Consider the following 19,373-nt stretch of genomic DNA (forward strand, 5'->3'; position numbering starts at 1 on the left):
GAACACATTTCCTTGGCTCCTGGACTTGCCCCTCCTTTGTATCTGTTACTTCCCTGGCTTCAACTTCCTTTGCCTCTTGAACCTTTCTTCAAAACTCAGCTCAAAAATGCCTGGGAAGTGTTTTCAAGACTGTGCCTCTCCTTCCAGAAGCCAGCCACCTCCTAGGCCTGCACATCCTTGACCATGTCCTCTATCATAGTGCCCACAGCTGAATCTTGACCTTTCGCTTGTATTGTTTTTCCAAGGATGTCCAGGATGGCAGAGAACTTAGATCCTGACATATCGTGGGTGCTTATGAAATGCATGTTGAATGCACATTCCTTGGGGCCAAAGGTAGAACTGAGCAGAGTATTTTCTGGCCCAAGTGATTATACTATCTACTTTACATAAATTACCAAGGAATAGTAGAGTCTGGGAATAAGAACCGTGCTAAATTGACATATGTGCCTTGTGTGAGTAATGGCTTTCATAAATCGACTAGATCCTTTTCTGAAAAACAGCAGGAGTGCATTTTATACACATTAGCATTTTATAAGTATTGCCATTTAAGCTTATAATTTTGGCTCAGTCATTGGAATTATGTCATATGTAGAGAGTCAAACAGATGTTCAAGAAGGTGACTTGTCATTGCCCACATGCAGAAAAAATGGGAAAGGCTTTGCAAATCAACTCAAGCGTCAATAAACAAAATAAAGAGCCCATTCCAGAGACAAGCTTATGGCTACACTTGGAAAATTTTCATATTTGGGGGAGCTGTTTTTTTTTTTTTTCAGTGCTAGGAATTGAGCTCAGGACCTCGTACATATTAAGCAAACTCTTGGCCACTGAGCTATACTCCAGTGTCCTGGGATTGGATTTGATATATTGGATGAAGAACAATGTGGCTTTTTTTTTTAGTGTGTGTGTGCATTCTGGAGGATAATTTGAGACAGTGAATCAGTCAGAAGCAAAGATGAAAAGCCTTGCTTCCTTCTCCATTCCTAGCTGTACAGGGAGAAAATACTGAGCATTTCTGATTTATAGTTTCCTCTTTCTCATGGGTTCTTGCCTTCATGCTCTCCAAAGCACAGAGAACTATAGAGATTTACCTGGTTTCCAGATAAGTTTCTTTAATTCCAAATTATAGAAACACTTGAGCATTTTAAACTCAAAATGTGTCATGACTACCTAGCTCTGAGCTCTGGTCATTCACAAAGTTTGCTCATGGAATCCTAAAACAGGCTTTAACTGATTGGGGCACAAATTGGTTGGCTGACCCCACATTCATTAAGCACACGTTATGTGCCAGATGCCAGGGATGAATTAAAAAGTAGGCTTCTTGTCTTCCAAATTTAAGTCATAGATAGGTGTCTGGTCTTTATGAGTAGAAACTGAAGATGTCCTAGTACTACTTGCAATCTCTAAGTACCTTTATAAGTCAAGCTTATTGGCTATACTTGTAATAGGGATTTAACACAGGGACTTGTGAATACTAAGTAAACTCTCTCAGTAGAGTTTGTGGGTATAGCTCAGTGCTATACCCACAGCATCCTGGGACCTGGATTTGATGTGTTGGATGAAGAACAATGTGGATTTTGTGTGTGTGTGTGTGTGTGTGTGTGTGTATTCTTGAAATTTCAACTTACATTTACCATTGATTGACTGATTGATTGATTGCAGTGCTGGAGATCAAACCCAGGGCATCATGTATGCTTCAACTTGCATTTAAAATGATACTTAAGCCAGGGGCAGTGGTGCAGGTCTGTAATCTCAGCTACTATGGAGGCTGAGGCAGAAGGATTATAAATCCAAGGTCAGCCTGGGCAGTTTAGTGAGATGCTGTCTCAAAATAAAATAGATACTTAAAAAAAGACTAGAATGTAGCCCTTGGTAGAGCCCTCACCTAGCATATGTGAGGCCCTGGGTTCACTTCCCAATAGCAGAAAACAAACAAAATGAAACAAAAACACTATTTCAAGTTGTTTTCTAGAATTAAGCAGAATGGAAAAGAAATAAGTACATACATAACTTTCGAAAGGTCCCCTATATTTTTTAGAGATGTTGACTTGTTTTATTTTGTGCTTTAGATGTAAATGGTGACTGGCACTGCTCAATGAATGTTTTACATTTTAATTTCATCACAGAGACTAATTTCATCACATATATGTGCTGTGCAGAACACAGATGCTCACTGCAAAACAGTCAGTTGGAGGAAAGCAAACTCCAAACTAAATGAGGATTTTCCACGGAACTTTTTTTTTTTTTTTTTTTAAGAAACTGGTGATTATTTTCCATAACCTTATTTACATTTTGCTTAATAAGTGTCTGCAGAACAGCTCAAGACCACTCAGTGGTTGTTCCTACCCACTCAGTAGCCTGAGCAGTGGTAGCTGCAGACCAGTCTTCAGTGGCTGGCTGGGCACTCCAGTCTTCAGTAGGGAACTGCTGGATAGGCACAGAGGGCATCTGCACACCCTCAGACCAGTCTGCAACCTCAGGTTGAGCAGCAGTGAACTCAGGAGCTGGAGCAGTCCATTCACCCTGAAATTCCTCCTTGGTTACAGCTTTTTCAGCAGCAGCCTGCTCTTCCTTTTCAATCTCTTCAGGATCTCTGTAGAAGTAGAGATCAGGCATGACCTCCCACGGGTGTTCAAGGGAAATGGTGCCACACATGCGCAGAACTTCTCGGGCCAGAATCCACATCAGACCCACAGAATGAGCTCCCTTATCATTGCATGGAATGGCGATGTCCACGTAGCACAGAGGAGAGTGTGTTACACAGAGCAATGGTGGGCAGATTGACATAAGATGCTTCCGTAAGAGGCGGGTGGTCAGCGTGGGATCAGCAAGCACCAGAAGACGTGGATCCCGGAAGGCTGCCTGGATCTGGTTAGTGAAGGTTCCAGGAGTGAAGCGGCCCAGCAACAGGAGTGGCTCTGGTGGCAGCAGCAACTTCAGCACAGCCCGCTGGCCAGTATTCCTAGAGGATATGACACCGACCTCGGCTGGGTTTCGATGGCAGCAATGGCATGAGCTGCCAGCAGGAGCTTCTCCTGGGTCCTCTTCAGATGTGTGATGTATATGCCTTCGCTTTTCCTTGTGTAGACATATTGTTCTATCTGGAAATCAAGGTTGGTGCCACCTAAGTTGGTTCCTGATGCAAGGAATTTGAGGACATCCTCTTCCTTCATTTGTAGGACATCAAGGGCTCTGGACATTGTGATAGTTTCCCTTTAAGTTATGACGGGAATCAAGAACAACGCCATATGGACCCCTCCCTGGGTAGCTTAGAAAGGCTCCACAGACTTTTTAAAAAGTCAAGAATGGTCCCAAAACAGAAAATGAGCTATTCAGCAGAGAGATCTTAAGTACAAATCATTTGTTGCATACTAATTATACATATAATCAGATACGGTACAAACACACGGTCATTATTGATCATGGATTAAGGGACTTGGAATTGGAAAGGAGCCCTAAGTTCATGAAGCCCAACTCCTTTGTTTCTAAAATGTAGTACCACAAGGAATGATAATCATATTGTTTTAGTCACTTTTAGCATCTGCTATGTGTGCAATGCCCACTTGGCCATAATCTTTAGGAAGGCAGGAACCAACTCTGTTTCTACTGTAGGCTTAGTGCCCATCTTGGTTCCTGTGCATAGCTAGCACCAAGACACTTGTGATGCTGATGAATGACGTGTGGCAGGATCTATAGCAGCTGATCATGTACCTTATCCCATTGAACTATCTAAAGCACCCGTACTCAGTATTGTCATCTCCATTTTGCAGATGAAGAAAGAAAGGCCAAGAGAGGCCATGTAATGTGTTCTGGCTGCTGTTTTGTTGTTAATGGAAGAGCAAGAATGAAAATCCAGGTCTCCTGACTTCTCAATCCAGAAGTCTTTCCATTGAATATTCTACTGTCTTTGTGAACATGTACTCTCGTGTGTGCTAAAGATCAACTTGGATTAATCTCTATAAACAAAGTATGGATATCACCAAATTAATTAGTGAAGGTCATATTTACACTTCATCAAGTGTCAACTGGAGTTATTTGTTTGAAGGAAGATTTCCTCAATTTATTGCAGTCAGTCATTGCTGCCCCTTGGTAATAGGCAATGAACTTGAATTTCTGAAATTGTGTGAATTGTTATTGTGCATTTCTTAGCAAATGCTAAAACTTCAGTCAATATTTTTATAATAGGACAGTTCTATGGAATAATATGGGAGTTATATAAGCTAATAAATGACTCTCCTTCAAAGCAGAAAGACAACCAAAACTCTCACTAATGAAGGAGGTAACAGCTGCTCTTTGTTTACAATGTCCCCACTGCCCAAGTTAGGACACCGGCTGCACTGTCCATGTCCCCAGTGATTGACAAATCCAAAGGAAAGTGGAGAAAACATAAAATTTATTTTTCACACAATTTGAGGCATGAGCTTCTCTAGCATTTCAGAGCCCTAGCATTCTGTGATGGGCTTTGATTCATCCAGCCTGAATGAAAGACATTTCATCACCCCAGAATGCATTTCTTTATTTGCCTTGGATCTATGATTCTGTCAGTATTGAGAGAAAAGAAAAATCAATGCTGCACTATAAACCTCGGGCCGCCTCTGGCCAACGTGGTCAGCATGGTGTGAGCAAAAGGAAATGGCAGGGGAAAAAATTGACCGCTCAGCAAGAGTGTGGCCAGTAACGGACACAGCTCAGGGCTAATAACAGCTTGCAATTACACATGGAAAGCCAAAGCGTGTAGGGCATTCAGTGTGAGGGGGATGTAATACAATTTATTGAACCACCGGTTAGAGTTCTCCAGCTTCTCAATAAAAAAAAGAGTGTTGGGCCTGTACTCCTGAAAACATAGACTTTATGGTACCGACAGGTGAAGGAGACTTGGAGAACTGGAAAACCTTGTCTTAGCTGGAGAGCCATTGGAAGACTATGGCTCATTTATGTAGCTAGGCAGTTATGTATATATCCATCAATCAGACTCAATGCACATGTAGAGTTTGAGTATCTACTGATTTATTGATCTCCACAAAATTCTAGTTTAGAGATCTGCAGCTAATCACATTTAAAACCAAGTTAATGATAACAAGCCGAGCAAATACACAGAGGTTGAACGTATGTATTTTGTGGTGAAACGTCCAGGGAACTCCCGATGTTAAGTCCCTTACTAGCAGTAGCATTGCTAATGAACTCTTGCCTTGCCATCCATTTTCTCAACCCTCCTGTGAAGGGCCCCTTTCTTGCTGTGATGCAACAAATAGTGAGGCAGAGAAGTAGAGCTAGGAGTGATCGGCATGTTCCAACCATCCATTAGGGTCCTCTGAGGAAATAAAGAGGAAAGGTTTTGAACACCGAGGCTGCCAGTTCTTCCACATTGAACTTGGATGGGGACTCCTCTTCCTCTTCATGGGGCGAAAGTGTCTTTGTGGATGTGACAAGATTTCCAGGGCTGGTTGGCTGCTTCTCGCTAATGTTCCTGTCTTTGCTGTTCTGCTGACCTCTGTGAGTGTCCCTAGGAACCTCTGAGAGCTCCTTTCTATGACTGATGTAGCAGATTTGGGTTTTCTCAGAGCATGTCTACAGCTGCTGGTTGCCTGCAGGCACAGCGTTCGCCTGGTTCCCAGCTTGTTTCCTTCCTTCCTTCCTTCCTTCCTTCCTTCCTTCCTTCCTTCCTTCCTTCCTTCCTTCCTTCCTTCCTTCCTTCCTTCCTTCCTTTCTCCCTCCCTCCCTCCCTCTCCCTCTCTCCTCTCTCTCTCCTCTCTCTCTCTCTTTCTTTCTTTCTTTCTCTTTTAGGTTTAAAACAATGCTGTTTTTATTGGATTATGGAGCCCTCTTATGGATTTTCTTCCCCTTCTTTTTTCTTCACTTCTTCCCTTCCTTATTTTTTTTAACATTTCTTTTTTTAATTGTTCATTCTATTAGTTATACATGACAGCAGACTGCATTTTGATTCATTGTACACAAATGGGGTACGACTTTTCATTTCTCTGGATGTACACAAGGTAGAGTCACACCATTTGTGCAAACATACATGTACATAGAGTAATGATGTCTCATTCCACCATCTTTCCTCTCCCCTGCCCCCTCCCTTCCCCATTTCCCTCTATACAATCCAAAGTTCCTCCATTTTTCCCTTACCTCCCCTTGCCTCCCTGTTGTGTATCATCAGCCACTTATCACAGAAAACATTTGGTTGGTATTTTGGGGATTGGCTTATCTCACTTAGCACGATATTCTCCAACTCCATCCATTTATCTGCAAATGCATAATTTATTCTTCTTTATGGCTGAGTAATATTCCATTGTGTATATATACCACAGTTTCTTTATCCATTCATCTATTAAAAAGACATCTAAGTTAGTACCACAATCTAGCTATTGTGAATTGAGCTACTATAAACATTGATGTGGCTGCATCACTGTAGTATGCTGATTTTAAGTCCTTGGGTACATATTGAAGAGTGGGATAGCTGGGTCAAATGGTGGTTCCATTCCAAGTTTTCTAAGGAATCTCCACACTGCTTTCCAGAGTGGCTGCACCAAATTGCAATCCCACCAGCAATGTATGAGTGTACCTTTTCCCCCACAAGTCCTTGCCAACACCTATTGTTGCTTGAGTTCTTGACAATAACCATCCAGATTTTCCACCACTTCATTTTCTACAGGAGAAACTGTTGTGAATCAGATGGAAACAAAAATATACAGATAATTGTAAATTTTATGTAAATGATTTTTGTACTTTTGTAATGCCAGGTGAGGTTTTAGGGGAAAACCCTAAACAGATCTCAGGCCTTCTGTTGCAAGTCTGCACAGTGTTACTAAAGGAGATCCTTGCAGCACGGGAAAGTTGCTTACTTGGTAATGAGAAAGAGAGCATCCTTTAAACATTCAGGCTTTAGAGATAGAATTTAAGGTTGCTGCCAATTCCAGGAGGGATAGAATAGTGTTCCAGTAATTACACAGGGAGATTTGGGTCCTTTAAGCTTGGCCAGTGTATGATTAGTTGGCACATTTACTCAAGGTACAGTATTGGCTTGGACCCATGGCAGAATGTCAGCTCTGGGTGGAGGGTGGGCACTAGTGAGTTGGCAGAGAGCCAGATTTGAACTCCACATTTGCTCTGGGTGATTAAAGGCTGTATGAAATTAATGGAACAAAACTAGGTGACCTGTGAGCTCTCTGTTCCCCTCGCCAGCAAAGTCAAATAGGGTGGGAAGCGGGGGGGAATGGAGCTCTCAGCTCTGGTCCTCGCACATGGCTGAGCCAGTTTCCTCATTGTCCCCTGACACATGCAGCTCCGTCTCGCTTTCCTCCTAAGAAGCCAGACCCTTCCTTCCATTCCTTGATTGTGTCCAGCATAACCAGTCTCATCCACGCCTCCCCCAGACACATACTCTTCTAATTTCTCTCCTCTCCGTGGCACAAGCCTTGTGGGGGTGTGCACACACACGCAAGCGCACACGCACCCCTCACACCCATGCTGACCCGGAGGTGTTAGCCACTCTGCAGCTGCTGTCCTTCTCACATTAATCTATAGGAATCAATGGACATTTCATTAGAGTAATCAAGTGCGGATGCATCCTGCATTTATATTCTGTCCCCCCACCCCGCTGCTTTCACAGACTAATTGGTCCTACAGCCAAGAGTACATGGATATTTTTCCCTATAGATGAATGTCAAGAATGGTTTTTTACTGCTGGTTGAAATACCTATCAATACAGCGTCTGTATAAAAGCCTTCGCCCATCAAAGCCACAGAGCTGTTGATAATACATTATGCACTCCTGGTTCTAATGCATCTCACTTCCTCTTTTACACCTTATTGCACATCCACGCACCATTTATGTTTGTCTCATTTGAGGAATTAACCAGCTCTAGTCTGCTTTTGTTTTAATGTTTAGCCGGACAAATAATTTTTCCCCTTTGTTAATGTTGTCAATTGTTTCAGGACAGCATGCAGTAAGAATCCTAAAAAAGGAAAGTGACATGGCCTTTGTTTGGGGCTACATCTCTCAGTTCTGTTTCTTTCTATCGCATCATTAAATACACTTTTTCTTGCCAAGACCACATGTCAGGTGAAGGGTACAGGGAACATCTTTGTTCTGAGCAGACTTTTTGTGACTGTGGTTTGATAAAGCAAATAGACAAAAGAAGTTCCTGTTTCCCTCCTCTGTAAACGTGTGGCTAGGCATGGTAATGCTCAGCAGCTGATGGGAAGGAAAAGGTCAGACAGATCAGAGAGCCTCAGCTTTAAAATATGTGCACAACTAGAGGCGGTGACCGAGCCGTGTCGTCTGGGCTGGAATGATGACTACAGGCCATGCTCATCCCTGACCCACGGTCCGCAACCATGTCTGCTGTGACGTGGTTAGGAGAGTCCAGGAAAGAGGAAAGAGGGTGCGTGCTCTTGGAGAAATTTTGTAGGCTTTGCTGACCTTCAAAAAGTGAAAAGGGTTTGGCTTAGCAAATGGCTCTTTTTCTGAAGTATTGGTTTGCTGGGAAATTGAAAGAAGGAATTTGGGTGCTCAGAAAATGAGTTTGATTGTCCCTAGGAGCAAACAGCAGGCTAATGGGGAGAGTGTCAAAATCAGTCGTCTTTACCCCTTGTAGGGAATTGGAGTAGAAGAATAAAGAAGTCAGAGGGCCAGATTCTAGCAGGTGCCTTTGTTTTACTCTATCATTACTCTTAATAACATTTGCTTTCTCTGAAATACAGATTTGTGGAGCTTGAGAGAATGCTGACTGTCCTTCCCAACTTGCTTTGATGCTTTGATCTTTCTGGTTGTTAGAGTTAACCAAGGATTCTGTGACCCACTTCCTGTAGGTAAGAGTCAGAAGTCTCCCAGCCTTCTTCCACACTTTCTGCAAGTCACAGAATTATCTAGATCTTCTGTTTCCTCATTAGCAAAATGGGAATAATATAAATACTCACCTTAAGACTGTTGTGAAGATCTGAATTCTGATATTCAGAACTGTTTTGTAAAGAAGAAATACTACATAAATATGAAGTGTGATGGTTGTGGTTATCATATCATTTTCCTTGATAATGCCAATATGCTCCTAAGAAGCATGTATTTGCTGTATAACAAGTAGCATATGCTATGAGAGTCACTTTCTTCTGATCTATTTTTTTAATCTTCACAGGATCCCTGTGAATGAGGCATTAGTCATCACCCACTTCTGCAGTTGAGAACTGAAGGCACCCCCAATTCCTGCTGTTCATCTTCCCACTCAGAAATCTTTTTACGGCCCCTCAGATGCCTCTTCACCACATGCTGAGGGTGGTCACTCCCTACTCCACCCCTGCTCTTCACCTCTGGAGTCTGGAGTTGATAGGGCAGAAGGTGGCACTGAAGGTGAACCCTCATTTTAGGGTGGGGTCTGCTTGGGGCAGAGTCCCATGGGTCTCCTTACTACAGTGCCCAAGTTCCTCCTACTTCCCTACTTGCCTCTGCATCTGCTTAGTTCATCCTGGTTCTTCGGGAGTTTGCATCACCCTCTGTGGAAGCTTGAAAGCTGCTTTGCTACCAAAGAAGCTGGGTTGCAGTACATGATGGGTCTAGGTGGGATTCCTGGGCTGCCCTGGTGTTCTTCACTCTTCACTCTTAATGATGCCCTGTCCCTGGGATATGAACGTTTGAGTGACTTTTTGAGACTCTTGGGAATCTAGCCAAACTGTACGTGGTATCTGCATGTGCCTTTAACTATGAACCAGAGAATTGTTCACATGATTTGGGTTTTGGGCTGGCAATTATCAAGGATCCAGAAAGCTTTTGAATTTTTGAACCAACAATGTCTTCTTGGTTATTAAAAAAATGTTTGCTATACTCTTAACTAAAAGCATTTGTGGGCTCTATCAAGTAAAGTCAGGGTTTTCTCAGTGGTCAACATAAAACATCCTCAGCCATCTGTCCCTCAGATGAGCAAGTGAGATGAAGATGCAGCTTGGACTTCCTTTTGCTGGTCTCATCTCAGCCCTGTGGAAGTGGGCCCAGTGCGGACAGCTAGGCATAAAGCTACTCCAGGTTCTGCAGACCTCATCCTCCTTCTAGCAGAAGGCTGTGGTTTGCAGAAGTGGAGGAAAAAAATTCTTTTCTTACTGTTCTTGGCCTTACTGGGATTGCAAAAGTGACCAGAAAGACAAGAAGTAACCCTTTGTTGTGTCTCAAAGTCTTGAACAAACATGGGAGCTGGATCCATGGTTTAATAAAGAAGCAAGGTCTCTGGAGGGTATATGTTCCAAATTTTAAAATTGACACCCATGAAAGTAACTGTATGGCCCCTTACCTCATGACTGATTCCCTTATACAAAGATGATTTCTGGACTGGCTCCCATGACATAGTGGGTCATAGAAATAGAATGAATAAAGAAAATGTGGTACACATACACAAAGGAATATTACTCAGACATAAAGAAGAATGAAATTATGTCATTTGCTGGTAAATGGATGAAACTGGAGACTATCTTGTTAAGTGAAATAAGCCAATCCCAAAAAACCAAAGGCCCAGTGTTCTCTCTGATATGCAGATGTTGACTCATAATAGGTGCATTGGTGGGGAGGGAGGAGTGGAGGTTCACTGGATTGAACAGGGGGAATGAGGGGAAGGGAGGAAAAAAAGAGAAACAGAATGGCTTACAGAGTCAGTCAGACAACTGATCTGTGGACCCCAGATCTAACAGTTACAAGTGAGCTGTGCAATTTTGGGCAGATCATAGAACATTTTAAAGCTGTGGTTTATGCATGAGTAAAATGACAATAATAATTATACCTGTCTCATAGGGTGTTGTGAGGATTCAGAGAGATATTATATTAGGATCGTTAGCATAGTATACAGAATACTGCCTTGATAAATATTGCCACTTATCATTATTATTATTATTCATAAGATTTATCAGGATTAAATGAACTAATATACATTGACTTAAATAACTCTTTGCACACAATAGATACTTCTTAACTTGGGCAGTTCTCAGAAGAAAAAAACAAGGTAAAAAATTCTATAACTTTCTGCATGACCTTTCCCCACTAAAACCCTTAGTTTACTCATGAGGGAAGCAAGATGATTTCTCATTTCCACTGACATCTGAGGCAGAATCCCCCCCTTGCACCTTATTTTAATGTCTGTGCAACTGTGCACTTAGCAATCTTGCTGCACTGTGTACATTACTGAGATAGTTTCTTTGAGAGAAATTGGAGCCAGGGGAAGATTCCCGGAATTGCACAGTTCTTGGGCATGAGAATTCCAAGGGGCTTTTTCTCTAGCTTTACCAGCAAACATCATTGGAACTCATCTGATTCCTGAGGGCTGTGGGGCTTGTCTAATTTTCTTCGGGAATTGGACTGAAAGTTGCTCTAAAATTCTCAGTTCAGTGTCTGGCCTGTTCTCTTATGTGCTCTTCTAGCAGCTCAGCTTAGTAATGTGGAGATTCATTTATTCACTAAATCTCTGGAGCAATTGTTGTCTGCTGTTATTCAGAAACAAATTCCAATTTATTACCATGGGTGTTGGGAGGAGGTGGAAATCTAGGAAGACATTTGGAGGATAGGACATGAGGGAGAAACTCCAGTTCTGGGGACTCAGAGAACAAGACCATAAAGATGGAGGGAGCTGCTTTGATGGGGGCTGGAAAGAGGGCAGGGAGGGGTTTTTATAGGAGGAAGTCATGTAGAGGATCCGTTATTGAGGAGGCAGCCGAGCAGAGAGAACAGAGGGGGGAGCGGGAGAGCAGGTAGCTGCTGGCTGTAGATGGGAAGCAGAGCGAACAGTGAGAGCTGGCTGCGTGCGCAGCGCAGTCCTGAACTTGCCCCTGTAGAACGCTCAGCAATTGCTCTACAGGCCGCAGTTCTTGTCTGAATCCTTCATCTTTGCCCTTTATTATTTTCTGTCTTCTAAATGTTAGATATATTCCTAAAAAAGATCATAAACTCTAAGAGCAGAGCTGTTGACATCCCGCTTACCCCCAGTTTCTGGAAAGGTTGATGGCGTCTTACTGCAAGCATCTGCAACCCTGTGTCTGAGGCCGTCTGTGGCAGCAGGAGTGTTCACGGCTGCCACACAGGTGGGCCAGAAGCGCTGAGGAGTCGACACACTGCTTTTTAACCCTCGGCCAATGATGGATGTGATTTGGTGGATAGGCAGTCCAAGTCCTCACCTTAGGGTGTTCCAACCCTGAGGAATTTTCTCATCATCTTCCAGAAACCTCCATTTAAGACTGAGACTCAGGTGTTCTCAGCAGCAACCTGCTCACTAACATGCTCTGTAGCCCATTCTTTCCCTCTCCCCATCACCTCCCATCTTCTATGCTGCTTCTGGAATCACCTCCTAGATAAACTTCTTGTGCATCAATCTTTGCTTCAGGATGTTTTTGGCAAAACCTAACAGAAAATCACTTTTTCCTGAAGGCTTTTCTTCATCCATTCATTTATGGTGACTTATTGGCATCTGCCTAGGTCAGGCCCTGTGCTGATGCTGAGCTGGGAGGGTTCACTCTCTTCTGCGCCCACCCACCACCTCCATCACCACCCACCACCTCCATCACCACCCACAGGACCCGGCAGAGTGCCTGACTCACAGGAGGTGCTCACTGAACACCTGCTAAACAAAAGGAAATGAAATGCCTCAGTGAAAGAGCTCTGCACTAAGTCCAGGTACTTCTGAATTAGCCTGAGTCATGTTATTTTTTCACTAGGTGACATTTAACAAGACACTTGGCTTATGGTGATGTCAGTTTTCTTATTGAAAAAAAGTGTGTGTGTGTGGGTAGTTTGAAATACTGCTCTATAAAGTTTCAACCAGGTAGGAGTATATACATGCATGGAGTATAGATGCCCATATAAATGTCTTTGTCCTCTTGAATAGCAATTCCAGTATTGTGCCTGTGGCTCTGGCTGAATTCTGATCATTTATTTTGCAGCAGAATCTATTGCATCAAAGCTAGCAGAAAACATAATCAGATAACATTTGATTTGCAAGCTGAATATTCATAAGGCTTTAATATTGCCAGTTTCTTGTTTTTCTAATTAGGTGGTGAACTGAAAATTCATATCAACTGAATCCAGCCCTGGGAGTCTCCCATGCCAGTAAAAATGAAAACAAATCCTGGCTAAAACTCCAGTTTTATATATATATATATATATATATATATATATATATATATATATATATATTTTTCTTTATTCTATGTCTCCAGCAAAGGTGATTGTGGAACAACGAGATGGATTGATGTCCTGGAAAGTGATGAGGGAGATCGGGGCCCCGCTTCACACATCGCAGCCAGTGCCCTCCACTCTGACCTAGAGGGCACCACCTTGCAGTGCAAGGGGGGCTCAGTCTCCACATCCATTAACTCCTTGGCTTCTTGTTTGGAAGTGACAGCAAGGTGATGTGGGCAACTGTCCACACGGAACCGGACAGAGACTGTCAACTCATTCCACATGGGCCACCAGACAGCACCCAGAGGTAATAACATTCCATCAATAGTGACTTGGGTTGGATTCAAATCAGTGATTTAGGGGTGAAAGGCTCTGGATTCTATTATGGAGTGCCCTTAGCTATCTAGGGGTCGAAAAACCATCACTTTACCACAGTTAATGATCGAATCTAAGAAGTAGGTCTTGTTCTTCTCTTTCTCTTTAAAACTTGAATACAACTTTGGACAGAGCCAGGGATGGATCCTCTAACAGAACATAGTGCAGAAGATGGGTTAATATTCTTAAACTAAGTATATGAAGTGTTAATGCATATCAGATAACTCTGAATTGCCTGCCTTCCTTCTTTTTTCTTGGCATTAGGTTTTCTGACATGAATATAAGTATGACATTTTTGAATCAATTTCTTTTTCTTAAGACCAAATTCATGATTCTCCAATGTGACAAACCTGTGTTTAGGGGTTTCAATGAAGAATAGGGAATTCTTCATGGTCAGGAATAAAAGAGATAGTACTTCAAGAATGGGGCCCCAAAGCTGTTCAGCCCACGCCAGCCGGGTGAGTCAGAAGGACCCGAAGCCTTGGGATCCTCGGGACTGGAAGCGAAGAGACAATTCCGCATGTGTTCATTCTCACCATTAGCTAGAATGGAATGCGTGCTTTGCAAACAAAATGCTCATTAAAGGTCACAAGGCCCATTTTTCTTACCACTGGCTTTCCTTTTCTTCTTCTCTCCTGCCCATTTGAATCTTAACCTTGTAACTAATGACATGATCTTGGAAATAAATGAACAATTCAGCTAGGACTGCTTGCAAATTAAGATAAAATAACTAGAAAAGCTGTGGTTCTTTCTTAAAGACTAGAAACTAGGACGGTAATAATGTTTTAAACTGTACATTAGGGGTTTGTACCTCTTTGTTCTTAAACTGTACAATCCCTTTAATCTGAGGATTTCAAAGCTTTTTGGAGACAGACTTTCACTGCCTTCTGCAAGGGGCCTTGTGGTAAATAGATGGTAATGAACACCCTCACTTTTCAGAGGACTTCGGTGGAGGTGGGGTGAAAGCTGGCTCTCACTCTCTGTTCTTTCCCCTTCCTTATTTCTTCAGGGCCATGTTTTCCCAGGGTTCCAGGATCAAATATTATGCTGAAGATAATTTCTAAGTTAGCTGTCTGCATGGCTGTGTGAAGGAGCTTCTTCCACAGGGTATGATTTTAGCATCCCAGCACAGGGAGGCAGGAGTGGTGGCTTCAAGGGAGAATGTTCCGGGATGTGGAAAGGCTAGTAAGATCCTACACCCTTCCACGACCAAGGTCTAAAATGCTGTGTAGAATTCCATCTCTTTAGTGTCGGCTCCTGTTAACATAAGGAAACCCAAGAGAAATGTCATATTTTAGTGTAAATGAGTGGTCTCAGAGGACAAAATTGCGGGGTGTGTGTGAGGGTAGTGTGGGTGGGGATGAAGAAGAACTAGAAAAAAATGAGGGAGCTCATTTGGATAATGGCTGATAGAGAAGATAGTGGATAGTCTTTCTGAAACCTCTTTGCCTTTTTTGTCCAAGTGGACTTCTGGTCAATTGGCCCTGTGTCCATGGCTGTCATCTCAAGGTTCTGTGGTTCTCAGGCTGCTCCATAGGTACTTCCAGAACATTGGCCCAGGCTTCTCCACCCACTAGGTTAACTCCTGTTAATAAAGTGGCTTACGTTGAAATGCTTGGCTAGAACTCAGTTCTTCCTGAGACTCAGTAAAGGCATGACACACAAAGCGGAAAGAATGACTGAGAGGCAGCTCTCAGAGACGCCCCTGAATGGCAGAGAGCGACTGCCATTTTGGTGGGGGTTAGAGAGAACTTTGGTTGGAAAGTACATGTAAATGGGGATTCACTGAGGCCATTTGTGTAAGACGATCCTACAGTGGGGTGCATATTCCCACTTTCCATCTCTCTCGTTTTATATGGCGTGCACAGTTCACAAAGAATGCACATTCATTATCTTATTTAGCTGCATGGCTTCCCTATTAAAAATCTGGAGAGATTTAAGAAAAAAATAAGCATAAGCATCCCTTTCTTTTTGTTTTATTCCCCCCACAAAGACACCTGATCTATCTGTTCAGAGCCAAATGGATGTAATTAGGTGAAGAATCGCTTTCTCTCTGTATCTGAGCAAATATGTTTTGCAGTGCACCAATTTCTCAAGGGCAGTGGGCTGGGACGGCCAGTGACTGCTGGGGGATGGCTGCTGACCTTCAGGCCAGGCCGACTTTAATTTGCAGAACACTGCCGGTCCCAGGAGGCTCCTCAGGCCAGGCCACACAATCAACCCGAACCAGTGGCCTGCTTCTGCCCAGCTGCACCCACCATCCTACAGGACATGAAGATGTAGCTAACTAGACATTGCTGCTGCACAGACATTGCAATTATGAAGAGGGGAATTAAGCACTATAAGAATTTAGCTCTTTATGCAGGAGCCAAGAAGCCTGTTTTTTTCCAGTGGTGTCTCTTTCCAGCTGCATTATTTAGCAGTAGTCTCTGTAGATTTAGCATCTACGTTTCAGGTTTTGATTGCACATCCTGTGTTCTCCTTTCAAAAAATGAAGCTTAAAGGAAACAGGATAATTAGATTGGAATTCTGTGAATGGAATGCTGGCTTAAAACAATGAAGTTTATCCTGGGGTAGCAAAATTTTCAACATGGGAGGTTCTTGTCATCTCTATATGAAAAAGGAACTGGAATGTTTCCCAGCTGATCTGGTTATCACAGCTGTCTTAATGACCAGGTCCTGTTGCCACATGATTGGTCCAGTTGATTACTGCACAATCGATTGAAATGATGGGGGGAAAAGAAAGCAGTTTGACTGAGCAGGGGCGAGTTCAGTTATGGCACCCAGTCACCTCCTTTTGTGTGTAAATGTCCTTATGTGTGTTTGCTTGCATATGAAAGAGTATATGTACTCTAGTGCTGACTCTGGTTCTTAATCCAGGAAAATGAAAGACAGCACTTGAAAGCAGTTATAGCTTGTGGGCCACATAGTGAGTGTTCAGATAACACAAATATCAGACGTAAAAATTACCATAGTTGCCATACATATGGGCAATTAGATTAAATGCCAGTGAAATATTAACTACCACATGTTGTTAGATGGGGATTTGAGGAAGAAAATTCTCTTGGGTGCTCGTCTCATGTAGAAAATGATAAGAATGTAAATGAAAGGGCAGTGTATGATTTTTGGATGAGATGTTTGTCAAACAGTAAAAAATGGCAATATCATTGTATCCTTGGCAGTTTGCACTTGACTTTGGGTAGCACTTATTACACTAACCCCCCAATCAATAATAATAATAATCCTAATGATAATAACAACATCATTAATAATAATGTGTCTGTCCTCCTTTTAGACACAGAGAGTCCTGGGGACCCAGAGTTCTCTTCTTTTTTGTTCTTTATTGTGATATTCATAGCTAACAGAGCACCCGCAATTGTCTGGCACTCTTCTACAGATACTAACTCACTTGACTCTCACAGCACTATGGAACATGCACTATATTAAAACTACTAGACAAATGAGGACAATGAAGCACAGAGAGGTTGAATAACTTGTTCAAGATCGCAGAACTTGGTAGTGATGAATCCAGAATTCAGTCAGCCGGTCTGGCTCTAAAATTTGGGTTCTGAAACATTCCACTGACTTCTTATTCTTAGCTATGCAAATAGTTTGTCCTCAGTGAATGTTGCCGAATGAATGGGTCTGCCAGTAATGCTTAGCTTAAAACTTTACAACTAGAAAAATTAAGATATTGGAAGAATTTATTTCCTATTTCCTTGATGTAGTAAGTTTGTTCCTATATTAAGATAGAAGATCTCTGAAGGCTATTTTAGAATTATGTAAACAGGCTATGGAGCCAAAATGATAATTATTCCTTTGGTATAAGTTTATAACATTTGCCCTTACAGTAAAGGTGTTTGATAAGTATTGATTAGTATTTCCTTTCCTTTTGCCTTTAAGGCATTGGATGTGTCTGAAAAAACATATACAATAAAAATTAAGTTAAAAATTATAATCACAATATGAATACAATAGAAAATAAAAAGGATAAGTTAAAGGGCAAACATGCAGATTGTAAATTCCATATAAATATTACATTTGTTCACCAATGTTGACACTGAGCTGACTTTCTGGAAAACAACAACAACTTGTTTTTTATAGTGTGCTTTTATTTAAGACTAGAGTGAAGGTCGTAGTACAATTCAGCAAAAGCAATTTGGTGAGAGGCTAAGAAGATAAGAAAGAAAAAGTTTAGATAGTGTGGTTTGATTCAAGGGTGCAATCATGAATAGCTAGATTCACAGTGGGACGGCTTACCCTCCAGGGGTGGAGATGCAGTGCTATAGGAGAAGGAAGCAAGATGTCTCATAATTGGGTTTATGGTAAAAGTTTAGTGCTTAGAAGTTTGCAGTTGCCTGCTTTGTTAGGAGCCTGGTGTGCATGTACTGTGAGTTGCTGGTTAAGGAATAATTCATACCTTAAATATCAACGGACCAGATGGTAGATTTGCTTTCTTGTATGAACATTAGCTTAACCAAATGTTCACATGACTTGAGTCTTCTGCATCTAAATGGAGATGGTGTGATGATGAATTATCCATGACTCTAGTCAGAAAGGAAAAAAGTTAAGTTACATATGACGTCTTACATTGGGTCTACATTAACTCTCTTTTTTAACCAGTCTTTCCTTGGCCTGCCATCTCATGTGACTGCCTTTTCAGGAACAAACCCAGTTTTTTTTGTTTTCGTTTTTTAATTAGAAAAGATAAGTATGAGTTGCAAAGATTTAACTTAAGACTCATTCTTTCTATGGCTCTGGATTAAGCAATGATATCTCAAAAAGCAGTCTGGGGTGGGTAGAAATGGGGTATAGAGAAATGCACAATTACTCTGCTCCCTCTCTGTTGAAGCTATAGTTGAAGAGGTTTGTTAATGAAAAATTAACTTTGATGGTAATTATTCTAGCAAAAATAAGATTAGTAAATTAATAATAATTATATTTATATCTAATATACCTATATAAAATAATAGCAATTATTATTATTGCTGAGGACATTAGCTGGCCATGTTCTAAAGCACTAGATACTAATGATCATGGGAATTTTTATTATAAAAGATACTCCTTTTCATATTCATTTAAAAGGAAGAAACTGGCAATACAGAGAGTATAGGAAGGAAGCATAATCTATTTAGATTGTTGGAAGTGTAGTAGAAGGAGCATATGATATAGAGTCAACAAATTGCCATCGTTAGTTGGTTGCAAATTCTTGGACATATTATCTAATCTTTCTGACCCTGAATCATCATCAAGTTAGGATAATTTTGTGTGAAATTTGTGAGGATGAATAATGTGTGTAATGTATGACTGTAGCAAATTACACATGGTAGGCACTCAAAAACTTGACTACAAATGCTATTTTCCCTAAAGCACAGTTACATTCATTATTTGATCTATATTGCATTGAAAGTGCTGGCCAGCTATATGAAAAGGATTATTCCCCCAACCGTCAGCATCCCCTGCATCTACCAAGATCATTGTCTGGGGTACTTTGCCCATGTGGCCTGTCCCAGTCCTGGGAAGTCTCTGCCACTAGACTCGCCTATATTTCCTAAAGATCTGGCAGATTGAATGTGTTTCTGTCTCCTTTCATTGCTGGAAATGCTTCTCCTTTGGCTGCTTTTGCTCACTTTCAGCAATGTACCTGACTGATTCCTTGGTTTTGTCACACGTCTGCCCCTTCCATGTGGAGTTTCATCTCCCCTGTATGACTGATTGGGATCAGGCATGAAGAGGATAACTCTATACCTTGTTTGAAGTCTTTGGAAAAATAAACAAAATTGATAAACCCTTAGCCACACTAACAAAGAGAAAGAGGGAGAAAACTAAATTACTAAAATTCGGAATGAACAAGGAAA

General features: G+C 41.8%; 1 pseudogene across 1 annotated transcript; it reads right to left on the minus strand.

The window, feature by feature from the left end:
- Positions 1–2,269: 2,269 nt before the first annotated feature.
- On the minus strand, positions 2,270–3,197 carry LOC306655489 (small ribosomal subunit protein uS2-like; annotated as a pseudogene). The gene has a single exon. The product of its transcript is annotated as a small ribosomal subunit protein uS2-like (transcript).
- Between the last annotated feature and the right edge of the window lie 16,176 nt (positions 3,198–19,373).

This window comes from Sciurus vulgaris (assembly GCF_902686455.1).
Source record: "Sciurus vulgaris genome assembly, chromosome: 2".
Taxonomy (NCBI): Eukaryota; Metazoa; Chordata; class Mammalia; order Rodentia; family Sciuridae; genus Sciurus; species Sciurus vulgaris.